Source organism: Protopterus annectens, chromosome 7.part1 (genome assembly GCF_019279795.1).
Source record: "Protopterus annectens isolate FY-2018-M chromosome 7.part1, PAN1.0, whole genome shotgun sequence".
In the NCBI taxonomy this organism is placed as follows: Eukaryota; Metazoa; Chordata; order Ceratodontiformes; family Protopteridae; genus Protopterus; species Protopterus annectens.
In genome coordinates, this window is record NC_056740.1 from 351,666,561 (window position 1) to 351,686,504 (window position 19,944).

The window sequence follows — 19,944 nt, forward strand, 5'->3', positions numbered from 1 at the left end:
TAACTAGACACTGCTCCTAGGTTGCACTTCAAAAAGGAGAATTTTGTCTAGTAGACTTATCTGGTTAAACATTTCACTTGTGTCCACTGGGTTTATTTTGTTAACAAATCAAAAAATAAATAAACAAAAGCTGGTAGAAACAAAGTTAAATGTGCAGGCAAAAATCATAATGCAGTGCATATATCTGGAAAGCAAGAGGTACTGTACCCAAAGTCACAGTTCTAACCTAATTATTTCAGCAACTGGGGACTGTTTCTCATACAAATCCATAAAAACTCACACTAGATGGATAGTTTTAAAAATGTTTTGAAGGAAAATCTTCTGATAGCTAGTGTATTCACATTGCAGTGATTGAATATGTGCTGTAAAGTGTCATGGTACAGAGCAGGGACAAGCCTCTAAAAGTAAAGTAATAACGGGGAAAGAGTTGGAAGCTGGTGTATCAGGAAGCTAAAAAACACCGATTTCCTAATATGGAAAATAGAAAAGAGCAGGCACTGCAGTAAACATAAAAATCTAGTCCACTGGGGATATTTACTGTTCTAATCTTATTTACATAAATACAATTATTCACTGTTAAGTGAGTTTTGGCAGGTACTTCAAGTGAAAGATAGCCAAATGCTAACAACCTTCAGTATTTAAGTTGGAAGGTTTTATTTTAAAAGAGTGATATTTGATATAGCTTCAAACATCAAAAATATTTCAACATGAGAGGAGTAATGGTGTAGAGATGTCTGGTCCAGATAATGAAACACATGACATCAGATTGGAAGCTGTGCTACAAACCATTAAAATCTCAGGTATGAAAATGAACAAAGTTTCACACTGTTTTAGAAAGTGTACAATTCGTTTACAGCATCAGCACACATGGAATCAGACCAGATGCAAGCAAGCTCAGATGGAAAGCAGAGCTGAAGTGCCCAACCTGTGCAAATGAGCTATGACAGTGTCTAGGCATAGGTTCATAGGATCTTGCTAGGCTATTGATCACTGAGGATCTCAAGAAGCCTAGCCTTACATTCCCATGGTAGTTTTTAGCCCTTATATTTTGCATAAAAATAATGCAGACATAGCTGAACAAGGATATGTTGGAACATTTACAGATTTCTCCTATCTATGACGGACAGAGATGCCAAACCAGGGATGACTTTATGGTAACTCATCCATTTGTCCAAATTACATTTGAATTGAGTAAGAGATTTACTTTGATTTATATGGTGTAGAACAAGGTTCCATAGAAGTGATACAAACCCATCCCTCTAACATGTTCTATTTATTTTGCAAAAGAGATTCAGAATGCTTGAATGAGTGTTTATGATACCAGTGGATTTGCAAATGTGTAATAGGTCTGACAAAACAGGATTTGCTGAAGCTCTGTACATTATTTTGTAGTACTGGAGTATTGTTCTTAAGATATAGAGATATTACATGTACCAACCATGAATGGCCAACAAATCACTGCATGATGTAAGACTATGTTAACTAGATATGGCATCCCTATCAAACTGGTTACAAACAATGGTATGTTGGTTGTGTCTACTGAATTCAGTTTGCTGAGGATTATGCCTTTATATATACTATGTCAGATCCTGACTATCCACAGTCCAGTGGAGCTACTAAAGAGACTGGTCTAAGCTACTAAATAGATCCTTAACAATCTGATCCTCACCAGACTCTGTCTTACAATGCTAATCCACATAGTGTTGTGGCAGTAAGCCCTGCAAAGCCAATGCTTGGAAGACTGGAAGACCAATAAGATGGTCATGATGGAAAACAAACATTTACCAAAAACAATTCCATATGAAACCATCACAAGAAATGATCACAAAGTAAAAGAGTCTTTTAAGCATTTTTATGACAGAGGGTATTCCACCCAAATGCTACCCATCCTTCAGCCAGGCTAATCACTGTGCCATAAGCTTTAGTGGGGCAGACAATGGGAGACAGCTGGGACAGCTGGTTTTGCAGTACAAACAATGATGATGAAGAACTAAGGTCCTACATGGTGCAAACCAAAGATGGCAACATTGTGAGACCTAAGCAGAAACATATCCAGGCTGTTCCTGAAGACCCTCAAAGAGAAAGTCATGTACTTGAGATCCATACCCAGGTGTTCAAGCCAAGGTGATGACATCCTTAGCCAATCAGAGTTTTCCAGTTTTTTAAAAGGCTCTATTGCAATCTGCTATCCATGACAGAAGATGAAATTTCCAAATCCAAAACGTGTCCCAAAGACAAACTTTCTTAAGTCAAAGTATTCTGCATTGTTGATCCAAATATGACTGCACCTGATTCAGCTAAGACTGTGACAATGAGTGGCACTGGACAAAATGCAGACTGCTTTAATTGTTTGTCTAACCCTTTTCCTACACATGTTCTAGTCCTATCAGCATTACATAAACTGGTAAAAAAATCTGTGTTCCATTACAATATAATGAGTGTGACTGAATCCAGTGATCAGACAAATGGCTGATTTATTTTCTTACATGTAAGTATAATTACATTACTGTTGGGAAATGTTACATACTTCAAATGCTGCTATAAATAGGTAACTGACTGACAGAAATGTGTAAAAAGTTTTAAAGTGCATTTGTACAGTTCAGTAGCATTAACGAGTATTAAAATGTACATAGGTTCATAGGTAGGTACTAGGCTATCGGCCCAAGGGCCTATGTAAGCCTAGCCAACAAGGTTCCCTGGCTTACGCCATCCAAGAAAGTTATTTTCCTGTGCCACTGTCGAGCAGAGACACAGAAGTGATCCCCTGGGTATATTTCCTATTTCCCATCCACTCATCAAGATTTTTCTTGAAGAGTGCTAATGAAGAACTTTGCTTGACATAGATGGGTAGCCTGTTCCAGACTATGGGAAGTCTCTGGGACAGGAATCTATCCCTCCAGCATGTCCGGTTTATTGTGGTGACAAGGTTTAGGTCCCTAGAGCATGTAGCTCGGATGGATTGGGATTTCTTTAGGTGTAGCATGTCCAACAGCTCTGGGTTTGACATAGTTTTATATGTTAGGCAGAGATCACCTCGGAGTATGTGATATGCTACGGAGTAAAGCTGGATTTTTTTGAGATGGTCAGTGTAGGGCATTTGTTTGAGGCCAGTAATCCTCTTTGTGAGGTACATATGTGGCCTTTCCAGCTGCTGCAGATTTTGCTTTGAGGTCAAATTTGGAGTCTGCAACTTTTACAGTGTGGGTTCTGTCAAACAAAGCTTAGCTGTGTACCATAGTTTTAGAGAGAGAGAGAGAGAGAGAAAGAGAGAGACGGGGATTTCTGTCCTTGGAGGAGATGTGATAATAAAAGGTATGTACAGTTTTTTTACATTTATATATTATGGAGATGCAAGGTATTACTGTACCTTTAAGACTATAGCAATCTGATAATGCATTGAGTCTGATGTGCTAGCTGGACCAGAGTTCATGACTGAGATGAAGCTATTAACTGCCTTTCTGTTATGCAGCCATTTTGTGAGTTCTTAAAGTTGTGGTTTCACCTCAAATGCTGGTGTCTAAAAAAGATAGGTGGGTAACCACAGGTACATATCATGACATAAAACTAGGATTCAGTAAAATTCTCATCATTTGTGCTAATTGCCCAATGTATATTGGCAATTAGCTCAACAACAGTAATATGTGATTTAGGCAATTATAGCCCCAAGGAGAAAAACCTCATTATTGACTCATTACCATGTCTCTGAATTGAGCACTAGTGCTATCAGTCTATGCATTTTGTTAGTAAAAACACCCCCTAAATGCACATTCATGTAGACACACACACACACACACACACACACACACACACACACACACACACACACACTCACACACACACACACACACACACACACACACACACACACACACACACACACACACACACACACACACACACACACACACACACACACACACACACACACACACACACACACTGACACCCCTCCCCATCACATGTCTTCTCTATCCTTAACCTGTATCACAAGTACTCCCATGGGAGTAAATGAGTGACCGCTGTGTTTTGATGGTGGTCACTCTTTCCTCTGAGTACATTTTTACTCAGTCAAGTAATTCAGCAGACGAAACATTACCAGGGTAGAGTACATTATTAATCAGCATTACCAGTCCTCTGCACTAATGAATTAGCATGCCGCTTCACCCGTGTGACTGCTTTCCACCCATGGGTCTCTACAAGTGGAATACCTCAGCGGTAGAAAGTTAGAAAGTTGTCTATCAACTGAAAAGGATTTCACATCCCACTAAGCCTTTTTGAATCTCAGGGAATATCTAAAGTTTAATGGAAAATAGAATGTAAGAAGTCTATTAGAATGTAAGAAGTCTCTTTAGAATGTAAGAAGTCTATTTCCTTCGCTGGGTATACATCTGGTAACAAACCTTTTCCTAAAGATGATATTAGTCAGTTTAATTTAAGTGATCTTGTGCAATGAGGAAAATACGCCCACTTTTAAGTCTAAATTGGATATCTCAATGCCTAATAAGTTAGTCAAGGAACTACCCTATTTAATCTATGAGCAACTGAATGTACTGCAGTGACTGGAAGATGCTTACAATAATTATACTGTCTTTCCTAGAGAATTCTCCTGATAAAAATATTGGATTAGTTCTATCCTAATAGTGGTTTTGGAAGGAAAGAGAGAATCCATATTCTGTTACTCAACATAACAGCAAAAATAGATGTAAGTGTATTATTTTATTATCTATAAAACAACTAAAGATCTGATGCATTATAGCATAACATCATAACATTTCTTTACATCATTGCTATATTGACTGTCAAAGGTCAACTAACCTGCACATGGATACAAAGATCTATGCACTTCTCCCTTTTCATTATGACCCTATTGTCAGTGTAGCTTTTGTACCATAGGGTATTACAACCAAGATACAGGGATTCAAGTCAGTTAATGAAACACTACAACAGACACAAATAAATCAAAGTAGATTTAGTACAAAACTAAAGAAAGTTTTTTTTCTCTACAGGCAAGCCCCTTGCAGCCCTACACCCCCTTACTTAGCAGTCTAGTTACACAACCACTAATTGTAAACACTCATGAATGACTACCATTTTTCTACAAGTCCAAAACCAGAAAAAAGTGAACATGAATTACCAGTGCAATTTATAGAAACAACTATTGCATGCTAAAAAACATAGAACAAACCTAATCTAACAATCCCAGCACAGAAAAAGCACAAGACACACTGAAGTAACACTTCAGCAAAACAATGCATAGGTTCATAGGTTGATACTAGGCTATCGGCCCTAGGGCCTATACAAGCCTAGCCATAACAATTCCCTGGCTATTTCTTCCCACACTATTTACTTCCCTGGACCCCTGTCTAACAGGGTGACTGACGTGATCCCCGGGGTGAATTTCCTTTCTCCCATCCAATCTTCAAGGTTCCTTTTGAAGAGGGCTAAAGAGGCACTCTGCTTAACATGTATGGGCAGTCTATTCCAGAGTCTGGGGAGTCTCTGGGTCAAGAACCTATCCCTCCAGCATGTTTTGTTTATTGTGATGATAAGGTTTAGATCCCTGGAGCATGTGGCTCTGAGGGATTGGAATTTCATTAAGTGTAGGATGTACAACAGCTCTGGGTTTGACATGGCCTTGTATGTTAAGCAGAGATCACCTCTGAGTAGACGATATGCAACAGAGTATAGCTGGAGTTTTTTAAGGCGGTCAGCATAGGGTATCTGCTTTAGGCCTGCAATTCTTTTAGTGAGGTATTTCTGCGGCCTTTCCAGTTGTTGCAGATGTCTTGAGAGGTACATACGAAATGGGGCATTGAATTCTATAATAGGTCTAATGAGGGATGAGTACAGTGGGACAATGACCTCCTTTTTCCTGGATGTAAAGCCCTTAGTGATGAAGTGTTCCACATAGAAGGATTTCTGGACTGTTGTGGCGATGTGGTTATCAAAGGTGAGACCACTGTCCACCTGTGTCCCTAAGTCTCTTATCACACTTTCAGTGTTTAGTGTACTGCCACCTATGTGGTAATTCACGGGTATATGTTTTTTCCCAGAGGGGATAACTATACCTTTCTTGGCATTGAGCTTGAGCCCATGGCTCTGGCACCAGGCATCTGTTTCTGTAAGGCCCTTTTGTAGCATATCCACATCATTTGGGGATTCAATAATGGCTCCCAGTTTGCAGTCATCTGCGAACTTTTGCAGCCAGAGTCCCTTAGTGTTGGCCTGTACTTCAGAGAAGTAGATGCCAAACAAGAGCGGTCCCAGGACTGAACCCTGAGGTACTCCACTTGTCACTTGTCTGGAGCTGGATTTGGAGTCAGCTACTTTTGCAGTGTGGGTTCTGTCAGTAAGCCAGGTGGCAACCCATCGAGTGACGTAGGGATTAATGCCCAGCTTGGTAAGTTTATCTATGATTCCAGATGGTGTCAAAAGCCTTGGTGAGGTCCAGATAGGCTGTGTGGACTGCCTTACCCTCGTCCACGACTCTGGAGACTGATTCAAAGAAGTCAATCAGGTTCAGGAGACAAGATCGGCCCTTCACAAACCCAAACTGGGTGGGTTCCAGTGTTTGAAGGTTGCCAGTGTCTTTATTTATAAGTTCCATGATAATATGTTCCATGGCCTTGCAGATCAGGCTCGTCACAGTGATGGGGCAGTAGTTTCCGGGATCCAAGGTGTATCCCCCTTTGTGGAGCGGAATAACTGTAGCTGTGCGTCACTCAGTGGGCATGAAGCCTGAGGTGAGGCTATGATTAAACATGACACTTAGGTAAGGTGCCAGTTCATTTTGTAGTTCATGTAATACACAGCCCGGGATGTCATCTGGTCCCATGCATGCTGTAGTCTTAGCTTTAGACAGTGCATTTTTTACCTGTGTGGTCATTATTACCGGAATTTGGCAATCTTCTGGTACTGAGATGGGGTGAAACCACAAACAAAACTAAAGCAAAAGCAAAAATGGCCAAACGAAGAAAGGCAGGCTGTTAGACTGAACCAATATAAACCAGATAGCCGTTTATTGAAAACTGAGTGAGCGCTTTCGGTAGGGAAACCTTCCCCACCTTCTTCAGACAAATGTTTCACAAGTCTGATAAAATCTGATGCCATTAAATACTATACAAAAAGTGACATCACAACTGGCTGTTCCAAATTAAACAATTAGCTTAAATTCTAGAAAACTTTTAACTTCCATCACAAACATAAAATGTATACACATTGAATGAAAGAAGAAAAATAATAATAATGATGATAGTAATAATAATAATAATAACAGCAGCTAGCAGCCTAAACAACTTAAAAATTTTTTAAAATTTTTTTTGAAATGGTAAAATCCACCAATGTCATTTAACTAATGAATATAAATACATACATAAATAAGCCTTTAAAGTAAGCCCTCTATAAAAATGTATACCATAACATGTATATTACACTAAAATGTTAGTACTGGCTTGTATATCTAGCTTACTAACACTCAATATTATATTATGTGGCTATAAATAATCATGTATGAAAATATTAAGTACTTCAAATACTTTAAAAACCTCTCTTCACTTACCACCATATATATATTGATACCAAACTATGTTTAAATACAAAAAATGTTTTGGTATTTTTATGAAATTATCTTAATTATCTACCTAAAGCCAATAATCTAAGAAAGCATTTAATGGACAATATCTCATTCAAACCTGGCACTGTATATGAGGCAGTACGAATCTGCCAGAAAGCTTCCTGTTGTTCTAAAACTATTTGCCAGGGACCCCCCCCCCCCCCACATCAGGTTGTACTTGTTGTAACACTAAAAAGCAAAAAGCATGATCCTCATTAACAGAAATATGTTTTGCCAATGCATTGTTTAAATCTCTTTTTTCAATAGCATACAAATGTTCATATAATCTTTTTTTGAGTGGTCTATCGGTTTTGCCTATATAAAAGGCCGAACATTTTTTACATACTGCCACATAGACCACTCTATTAGAACAACAATTGAATGTACCATTAATATGATATTCTTTCCCAGCTAGCACAATATTGTTCCCAACATAAATGTGTTTACAATATTGGCAAGAGCCACACTTTCTCATTCCAACATTCTTGTGGTTAGGTTTAGGTTTTCTCAATTCCAACAGTTGCTTCAAGTTTTGCCCTCTTCTATAAGTGACAATAGGCCTTTCACCTACCCGACTAACTAGATGTTGATCATCCAAAATGATTTTCCAATTTTTACGCACTATGTTAGAGATTGCATTGGCATCAGTACAAAAAGTAAAAAGAAATGAAATTTTGGAGAAATTGTTATCTGCTACTATTTTGCTAGTTATATTTGGGGTGTTTAGGGGGTGAAAGGGGGGTGAAGTTGGCACTGAATTGATCCGCCAGGATATTGGCAATATCCTTGGGATTAGTATATTTAATGCCATTCAGTTGTAGCTCAGAGCAGATCTGAGCATTGCCATTTAGATTCTTGACATAGTTATAGAATGCCTTGTGGTTGTCTTTAGAATCTTTGGCAATTTTATTTTCATAACTAGCTTTGGAGGATTTTATGAGGGATCTCAGCTTCTTACTGAGGCTGGTAAGGGAGTTTTTGCATCATGGGATCTTCCTCTTTTCTGCAACAGTTTCTTCCTTTTGTTGTAAAGTTTGTTTATTTCAGGGGACCACCAGATTGGCTTCCTTTTTTTGGAGGAGACCATCTTGGCTCTATTTGGGATGGCACGATTTATGCATGAGTGGATGTGCTCGTACAGTGCCTTAGTGTAGGATTCAGCAGTCGAACTTTCAGTTTCCATCTGCATGGGTGTCATGAAGTTTGTAACTTCTGACTTGAGTAGCATGAAGTTGGCTTTGGATAAGTTTTTTATGGAGGTTTCCTTACTGGGGGGGTGGGGGTGGGATGTGGATGTTAAGGGTGATTAGCGTATGGTCAGACCTGACTAACGAGGGGGTGGCCATAGGTGTGGAGCATCGATTTCCCATGTTTGTAATGACCAGGTCTAGGATATTGGAGCCCCTGGTGGGACTATGGATTAGTTGATCCAGGGCATTGGAATTTATGAATTCCAAGAATCGTTGGGCAAAGGTGTTGGTACACGAATAGTTTTTCCAGTTAACGGCAGGGTAGTTTAAATCACCCAGTATTAGGGTGTTTGGTTGTATCTTAATATTTTCCAGTATGTTTAGAAAGTTGTAGTGAGAATCTTGGGGCATGGTGGGGGATCTGTAGCAAGCTACAATTTGGACTGCTGTCTTACCTAGTGTTAGTTGCACCTGGTGAACTTCAGACGCATTGTGTTGGGCAACTAGCCTGGTGGTGTGAATATCCTTGGTGAATATGGACACTCCTCCATCTTTAGTGTTCCGGTCCTGGTTTAGTGGCCGAAAAGAGTTGTAGCCTGGTATTGCAGTGGTGCTCTCTGGAGCCTTGAACCAGGTCTCAGTTACTGCACAGATATCGATGTTCTCCATTTTTAGGAGTGCCACGAGAGAGAGTGCATTTTGAGGTTTAGACTTCTAGCATTGAGTAGCATTACCTTCAGATTTTGCATGCTTGTACCTGTTACGATGGTGGTTTAGACCTTTGAAGTTTGCCTAAAAAAGGCACTATAGGGGTGGCAAGAGCCTTAGCCAGTAATCTGAATCCCAGGGGTGACAGATGCAGACCATCTCTGGCAAAGCATCATGGTCTGTCGATCATGTCATCCCAGGCAGACAGATACTGGATCCCCCTTTGAATGACACCAGAAGCTTAGCCAATTGTTGAAGTCAATCATTTTGTCCTTATATTGTGGTACAATTCTGGGCGAAGGCAGGATGTTACTCAGGTCTAGGGGCATAACTGCCTGGACCACATGATCCAAGAGCTCTTCCATGTCTATTTTCATGTAGTCCAGGGAGGTACGTTTCAAGTCATTCACTCCAGCATGGACAATGACAGAGTCATATTTGTACTTGTTGTGGAGAGACTTGAGTGCATGCATTATGTGGTGGATCCTGGCATCCGATAGGCAGCTGACTGTAATTTTCTCCTTGTTCAGCCTGGTGAGTGGGACATCAGTGTGCCTAACTATAGAGTCACCTATGACTAAAGTATTAGATTTGTAAAACTTTGATTAAAATAGCAGTCATATAAATAAATTCAATTATAATGGATCCAGTGTTAGCAGATCCAACAAAAGCACGTGTTCAAAATACAGTGTATTTATTTACATTCTTTGATTACCTGGCTAGAACACTGATCACAGCATGACCAGTTGTAGGTTCGGTCCAGTTTACATTCAAACTAGTAGTAACAAATACAAACAGTGGAACTCAAACATAATACAAACCGGTCACAAAATGAGAAAAAGTATGTACAGATTTTACCTCATGTTAAGGTGTACATTTTACAAGTGGAAAAGTGGAGTCAGAGGACTAGCAAGAAAAGAGTGAGAAGGATTAGCCTAGAAGAGAAAGCAAGAGGTAAGTAATGGTAAAGACACAGAATCCAAGGAGACAGAGGGACTGAGAAAAGTAAATGATGTAAGATGATTGGGAGTAAGGAGAAAGAGAAGTTATGCACACATTTACGGGAAGCAGACACATAGTGGTAACTGACCTGAGTATAGTCATAAACAGGGTGATGTATGAGGAAATTAACCATGTACAGAGTACTGCTTATTAAGTGATACATCCTGCACTTTGGTATTTGCATTTGTAGTGCTCAAACAGATCCTATTTGAGTTGATGCCTGAACTCGGTATAGTTAGTATCCTCGGTGAGATAGTTAAAAAGGGATTGCCACAGTTTTGCAACAAATATAGAAAAAAAACTAGAGTCACAGATATGTAGTTTTTTTATACTTTTTCTAATAATTATACTTACTAGACTGAACTATCCAGAGACTGATATCATTCAGATGCTCTTGAAGGGGGGCCCTTTGTTTTGTTTAAACTGCCGAGGCTACCCACATGACATACATCTACATATTTTACTGCCCATAATAATTGATGCTGAAGATAGTTGATGAAAAAATGCCAAACAAAATCAACAGGAGGAAGGACCCCTCAACGAAAACACTTGAATGTATTCAGAATACCAAATTTTAATGGTAACGCTTATTAATTTTCTATTTACACATGAGCAGGAATATTGACTGACAGCTCTCAGAAAATTTAATTTAATTCTCATGAGATGAAATCCAGGAATTAAACCTTTGATTTTTTTGTTATTTGCTATTATGACTGTGATTTCATTGGCCCAGTATCTGGTGTTATTCTAGGGGGATCCAGTATCTATCAGCCTGGGACGAGATGACTTACTGTCCAACATACTTCACTAAGGATGGCCTGCACCTCCTATTCCATGGCCTCCGCATACCGGCTTAAACCCTTGCTTCCCCCATAGTACCTTTTTTAGGCAGAGTTAGGCTATTGGACATCACAGCTCAGTAGATATCAATGTGGCCATGTCAAAGCCTAAATCAGTCCATATCAAGGTAGCCCTACTCAACAGCGAAGTCTTAATAACAAATTGCCTGATCTTGTCACTCCTTCAACTTGAACATATAGACTTTTGCATAGTTACTGAGAGATACCATCAGAGCAGCTATCAGTGTAGCTATTTCCAACCCTAAATTGGACCATTGCAGACTGACTCTTTTCAATCTCAGAAGTCTTAACAATAAATTGTCTGATCTTGAGGCTCTAATGCAACTTGAGCACATGTATGTGTAATTAGTGACTTGGTTTCAGTGTGAAAATGGCACTCCCTCTATACCTAGGTTTTGCATCAACCACGTACTCAGGCCTGCTGCAATCTGTTGCTGTATTCCTATATTTGTCAAGAATCATATCACCTACAGACAGATTTCCAGAAACCCACAATCTGAACTCACTGAACTACAACTTATCCTGTACAAGATAAGCTATCAAGATAAGCTATCAACTTGTAACCTGCTACAGGACCCCCTCCATTCCCCCAATGACCACATAAGATTACTAAGTCTACTTGAGGAACTACCTATTACCACAAATACCTTTAAAATAGACAGTTTCTAATACTCTTCAATTAAATAATAATAAGAAATAAAAATAGTTAACAAACCAAGTATTGGGCATACATTTAATGACATGCTCCTAACTAATATAGTAATACTACATGCATTGCCCTTCTAGTTTCTCCATCCATGGTTAATTCTGATCATAAATTTGTAAACTTCTCTTTAAGATTCTCTAAAACTCCTGAATTCAGGAATTTAAAATGGACAAACTCCTTCAGACTCTATGATGAGATATCCAAATTTACTTGTAACATTACCAGACCTAACACCAACATAGCTGTTATCTATATAAAGAAGTTCAGTTTCACATACATAAGTGCCCCAACTTTGTCAATCCTACTAGTGCCCAATATAATGGGAACCTCTATACAGCATACCTAAAGTTTTTCATACTAAAGACTGTCCCCAGGGTTCTACAAACTTCCATGCAAGAATAGTTAATTCCTGCACGGAATGGTTCGTTCACGTGCAGCATGTCAGTGCGTCATGCATATGCATGAAGGCGAGCTGCCGTGTTCTAATACGGACACGGATGTGTGTGCGAGTGCAGGGGCATGTCAGAGAGCAGTGTTCTGAGAATATACATGCCCCTGCACTCCAGAATTGCCATTTGGCAATTTAAAAGGAAAGGGGATGTCCGCTGACACTGTAAGTGTCCGCGGCATACTTCTAAATGTACAGATACTATCAGAATGTCCAGATATATGCCACAGACGCAGCATAAAAGTCACGCTAATGCAAAACCTACTATACTGTCAACTTTCTATGTACGTGAGAGCAATAGTGTAAACCTGGCCCTATCTGTCCCCACATTATGTAAGGCTTTGTACTGGTTGTGTGCTGTAACAGGTTGAGAGGTATGACTGCATACCCTCTATAAAAGTCACGCTAATGCAAAACCTATTATACTGTCAACTGTCAAGGTTTGTGAGAGCAATATTTAAAACCTGGCCCTACTTACCCCACATCATGTAAGGCTTTGCCCATCAATGTTGTAAGTGTGATGAAACATTAGCACAGTCCCCCACATTGAATAAAATTAAAACACATATGTAATAATTCTTTTATGTTTTTTTTCTGGCTGCAATAAAGTTTAAGCATAGCTGAGTGTGTGTGCGCTTCGTGCACCTGTGCTTAGCATAGCTTAAATATCTGAAGGCGTGAAATAGGAATATATCAGCTAACCAAGTAATCTGAAATAGTGTAGTGGTCAGAGCTGCTACTTTACATGCAGGCATTCACGGTTCAAGCCAAAGTGAAGTCATTTTATTTTTATATGTGAAAGCAGTTGGAAAAGTCATTTGTCGCAATAAATTAGGTAGTAAATAATATTTATCACCTAGGGTAGTGTAGCAGATCCAAAAATGAGATGTCAGTCCAGAAAAGATGTGAACCCCCCATATAAACACAAGTGCCCCAACACAAGAATAAATGTAATGAAAGCACATAGTGGGATGTCAGGAAAGGTAAACAAAATTAAAATATGTCAGGAATGATGAATCAATCCCATAAAGCTAATAGTCTATAAACCAGGTGTAAGCATTGCTTAAATATGAATGCTAAGCAATGAATAGCCCAGCTAAGCGGATTTGCCCATTGCTGAGCAGTGCTAAACCTGCCCCTTTATGCACTGCCAACCTTAGCTAAGCAGGTTTGCTCGCAGCTTAGCATAGCTCAGCATATTCAAAACCATCCAATCATGGCAAAGGGCAGGAAATCGGCCATATTTCAACCTCGCAGATGGGAATACAGCTCATAACCAGTTGTAGCTCCCCACTGTAGGCATTACGGTTGGTGTTGGAGAGGGTATGCACTTTCAAATGCACCGCTGGGGCATACAGGAGTACAAGGTCATGGTAGGACTCCTTGTTAAAAAACATGATTTCTGATTACTGCAGGAGCAGTACCGGGGCTCCTAATACAATGTGGAAGCCTGGGAAAGTCTCGTCCGTGATCTCATTAGTGCCACTGGCATCCCTCAGACTGGTGAGCAGGTTCGGCACCACTATGCCGACTTGAAGCGGAGGAAGAAGGAGCTCTTGGACCAGTGGGTCCAAGAAGCACGACAGAGGGATGATGTCCCAGGCATGTGCATGTATTCATATCAATAACTATTTACCAAAGTCCAGCCTGTGTATGTGATGGATAGGTATGCCTAAATGTTTCTCTATCTTCTTTACAGCTCCAGTTGAGCGGGCTGCAAACCAGGAAGCCCATACAAGAAGGTTGCAAAGGCTGTGTTGCGAGGCTGGTGAGTAACAATCTAGCTTGTAGCATTCATACCAAATAAATATAAAATAGTAGAATGGGGTCTATATTAGATGCACAAAAAGACTTTAGCACGAATGCTTACATGAGCGAAAATAGCCGGGAATCGAAACGGTGATTGTGGGGTTGTGTTACAGTGAGGAGTGGGATATTTGCCCTTTCCTCACTGTAGTGCGACCTAGGAGTTGGAATATACAGTTAGCGTGGGGTGTGGGGGGTGCATCCCCCCACAATAGCAAGTTCGATTACTGGCACTTTCGCTCATGTGAGCGTTAGCGGTAAAGTCTTTTCGGTTTTATAATATAGACCCAGTAGAATGCCACCTTGCAGTCTTAAAAATGGGTATGGTTTGTACTGAATAAACCAGACAATAATACAGTAATAGTCTCATATAGGTTATATATAAATAAAACTGTAACTGCCTGTCAATAAAATTCAAAACCCTGGACTGGTTGTGTTTACTCTGGTATTGTATGAATTGAAATGTGTACAGGTTATGCACAGCAACTATAGCTCTGAAAGCACTAAAAAAATCAAGTCTCATCTGACAAAGTTAGTGCCTCTGTAAGACATGAAATTAACTGATATGAAGTGTTTCATGCACCAAGATCTGATATTTGAATAGTAATGTTTGTTAACCACTGTTTTCCACACTGTGCTATGTCAAAATGTATGTATAGGAACGTATGTATAAGAATGTTCTAATTACAAGGTCATACTGTACACCCAAGAGAGAATTAGACAGAAAACATTCAAATAAAAGACAGCAGTTTCTCAATAACTCATTCTGATGAAATGCAAACTTGTTGTATTTTTAGCAGAAACAGCCACAGTTCGAATTCTGGGGAGTGGTAGTGAGCTGTATGCATAATTTCTCCTAGGATTTTATGAATATGTGTAAAAACAGTCAGGTAGTGTTAACAGAAATTTCCTCCACAGGTCTGCCAGGTAAGAGAAGGTATAAAGTAGCTATAAGAAGGCTGTAGTTGTACTGTGTCCAACACACATGGTCCAACCCCAAGGCTGCAAATGACAGCAAGATAAGTACATACACCAACTGGTCTCCCCCAAGAAATGTTCAAAAGTGTCATGCTGCCACAGCTACTGGTCCCTGCTGCCAACAACCAGGGTGACCGATAGAAATCAAGGCAGACTATAGCAGTAGCACAAACACACACACACACACACACACCCACACACACACACACACACACACACACACACACACCCACACACACACACACACACGGTATGAGTGCATATATGTAACCCTGACTATGTGAATATGGGTAGAAACAGTCAGGTAGTATTAACAGAAATTCCCTCCACAGGTCTTTCAGGTAAGAGAAGGTATAAAGTAGCTATAAGAAGGCTGTAATTATACACTGTGTACACACATACTACTGCCCAACCGAAGGCCATAGGCTGTTATAATAATACCTGTAGAGTAATGATTAGAGCAATAATCATTAAAGCTCTGATCACTGCAAGAATCTACATTTGTTAATTGACATCTCTCTCTCTCTCTCTCTCTCTCCCTCACCTTATCTTCATCAATTATCTAAACACATAAATGAATGGATATGTTTTCCACCAAACTGACCATTGGACATGTGTCCTATTGTTCTACAAATGTTGAAATGCATTGCAATTAATGTTCCCTATTCAAATACTATCATTGGCGGCCTGTTGCTATCAATGTAACCTGAATGCCAGTGTAATCCCCACTGTGGTTCCATATATGCATGTGTTCTGTTTCCTATGCAAATGTTTCCAAATCTGTTATTTTGGGTTAATGAGAATACTCATGCATGCTGTTATAACTAATCCTGGAATGTGTTTACCATTACTAACCAACATATGTTCGAAATCTACAACACCACAGCGTGTGTGGGAAGGCCAATCCCAGCGGATCTGCCTCTCCCTCCTCATCTGGCCATGGCACCAGGCCCCAGCACATATGGGACCCACCCCCAGGACCTCCTCGTCCATTGGTCCTGCACCACCTTCAGGTGGAACTGCCTCAAGGGATGGGACTTTTCCCCCCCAGGCGCGGGCACAAACAGGATTCTGTCACCTGAAACCAGGTCCGGGGTATGGTGTGTAGCGAGCTCTGCAAAGAACTGGGAGGTCTGCTACTCCAGCTTGAGGGCCTCATGGTGCATTTAGAAGGTCAACCTGCCCCTCGTGCTTAGCCCCCAGCACAGCCACCTTCAAGGCCGTGAAGGTGCAGGGGTGACTGCACCTTCCGGGCCATGAAGGTGCAGTGGTGACTGCCCATAGGTGGGGACCTCAGTCCCACTGTATCCATTTGGGGGCTCGTGGACATCTGATAACAAAACACCCCTCCCCGTCCAAAGTGTTTAACCCCCACATGTGTCATATACTGCCCCTGTATGCTGTCTTGTCTGCCTTGTCTGTCTTCCTACCCAACCTTCCTCCCCAAATATACCTACTTCCATTCCCCAACATCCCACTCTCACCTTAAAAAAAAATGTCAATCTGTTCCCACAAAAAAAAATGTCACCCCATACATAGATGTCCATTTTGCACATATGTCCACTGGACACATGTAATCTGGTCTAATTGGCTTCACAACACATTATTGTTGTCCTCACCCCTCTCTCAGGGGTTTGAGTGTCTAAATTTACCTCCAAATTCAGTATATATATATATATATATATATATATATATATATATATATATAGAAGAAATGGACAGCTATGGGCCTTCCCTACACCCATCCTGCACATCCCTAGCTATCTTTCATACTGTTTTTCCCTCTTCATGCCCCCTTTATCACCACTTTCCCATCATCCCATTTTTCTTTTCTTTTAAAGAAATTAGAGCAGGGGTAAGTGAGAGTAAGCAGTAGTAAGCAGGACTAGATCTGTTTGCGCAGTGCTAAGCGATACCTGCACATGTTAAGCACTTTTAAGGCTAACTGTCTGTCAGCATAGTTAACCAGAAGTTAGCATAGCTTACCACCGTGCAAACCCATGCAAACCTGCTTACAACTGCTTAAAAGTGCCTTAATCACTCGGTATTCAACAGCCCTTGTTCTTCCCAGCAACAAAATAATCAGCCCTTGCAAGTCATGAACCCAGGAGCCTGCACACCATAGCCACTGCAATTTACCACTAAGCCATCTGATATGCCTGATGTTTTCTCAAACATATCATTCAGCAGAGTCATTCAACAGTAGGAAAGAGTTAACGTTAGTCAAGTTTTGTACACACACATATATATATATATATATATATATATATATATATATATCTGTGTGAAGATGCATATATATATAATATACACAAATATGATATATATATAAATATCTCTGTATGTACCTAAAACAATATATATATATGTGTATATATATTTATATACACACACATATATATATATATATATTTATATATATATATATATATATATATATATATATATATATATATGTATATGTATATAAATATATTTATATATATATATATATATATATGTATGTATTTATGTATATATGTATATATATATATATATATATATATATGTGTGTGTGTATAGATATATATATATATATATATATATATATATATATAATGCAGTCGGACATCAGATCCACACTCTGAACCTCTTACTGCAACAAATCTGTCCAAAGGGTGTCAAAATAGGGGTCAAAGGGCCCAAACTAGGGACCTCTTTCAATTATTTCCCTTATCCCTCCCTCCCCAGCAGCAACTGTTCTGCCTTGCAACAAAATAATAAGCCCTGACAAGTCTTGGAACCCAGGGCCCTGTAAACTACAGTCAAAGCAATGTACCATTACACCATCTGAGCTCTATAAAACAGTGATGATTTTCCAAACATATCAGTTAGTACAGTCATTCAACAGTAGGGAAAAAAGTCTGTAGAATCAGTCAGGTTCTCTTTATATACATGTATATGTATGGAGATGCATATATGTGGACAAATCTATATATATATATATATATATATATATATATATATATATATATATATATATATATATAGTGAGAGAGAGAGATATACATCTAAATCTATATCTACATATATGCATACATACATATATACAGAAAGGTGAATAAATACGCATACATATATATATATATATATATATATATATATATATATATATATATATATATATATATATATACAGAAAGGTGAATAAATACGCACATATATATATATATATATATATATATATATATATATATGAATAAATACGCATATATACACATATATATATATATATATATATATATATATATATATATATATAGCTTCTAACTCTCCTCTAGCTCCATCTCCTATCCCTCCTTTCAACTGTGTTTCACTTCTCATTTCAACAGTTAGCAAAACTATTCACATGTAAATATGATGTTATTATTTCTTTAACTTCATTGTATTAAGATTTTATGCTTTTTGCATCATGTACACTTTTTGTTACTTGTCCATTTATTAGTACTATGGATGTTAGTCATGCAATCTTTATTGGAGCTTTTCTCCTCAGACCTTCGCTGAAAAACGGCTACTTAGCTCAGACGGACATTCCTGATCATCAAATGTAAAATAAATAAATAATATTATATATATATATATATATATATATATATATATATATATATATATATATATATATATATATGGGTCTAGGAATTTTGATCGAAAGATCAAAAGTCCGAAACCCAAACGGCCGGGCATACTTACGCGAAAGTGCTTTTCACCGAAGAAGCCCCCCTGCAAAAATGTTAATATAGTGCTTTTTTTTTTTTTTTTTTTTTTTAGTAACACGCTTTAACAAAAGCGCTTTTTCGATAAAAGCACTTTCATTAAAGTGTGTTCGGTGGTTATGGATTCGGACATTTGATCATTCGATCAAACGTCCTAGATCCATATATATATATATATATATATATATATATATATATATATATATATATATATATACAGAAATATATGACAGCTACAAACACATGCAATCTGTGAGTCATGCTGCTGCAACCTAGAAGTCTAAATCTGAAAATACACTCACTGGAAGTATTCCTTAAAATGGGGAACAATGACATCTCTGCTGTAACAGAGACTTGGTTAAAGGCAGCAGGAAGCATCCCTGCACTACCAGCCTATAACTCATTCCACACCTTTTGGCTGCAGAACTTGGACTGACGCTCCAAAGGTAGTGGTATTTCCATATTCATAAAGGATGCACAGACCTCCAGAGTGGAAGACCAACATTATGCATGACAGATCCTGCAGGTGTAGCTTACATTGGGTAAGACAGTGGTTCAGGTTGTAGCCTGCTATAAGGCCCCCTAACATGTCCCAAGACTCGCACTCCATGTCCCTAAACACTCTGGAGAATATTAGTGTCCAACCTAACACTCTCATACTGGTTGATTTCAATTACCCCACCATTAACTGAGAAAGCTACTCATGTACCAATGTACTTGCCCATCACATCGACCTGGTCCTTACTAACATGGGCGACTGTTGCTGTACACCAATAGTCAACTCCTCCCTTGTTATATCTGACCACAAAGTAATCACCTTTGGAAATCCACAGCCCTCCCACCCCCACCCTCCTGCATAGGTAACCACCATGAAAAGCCTTT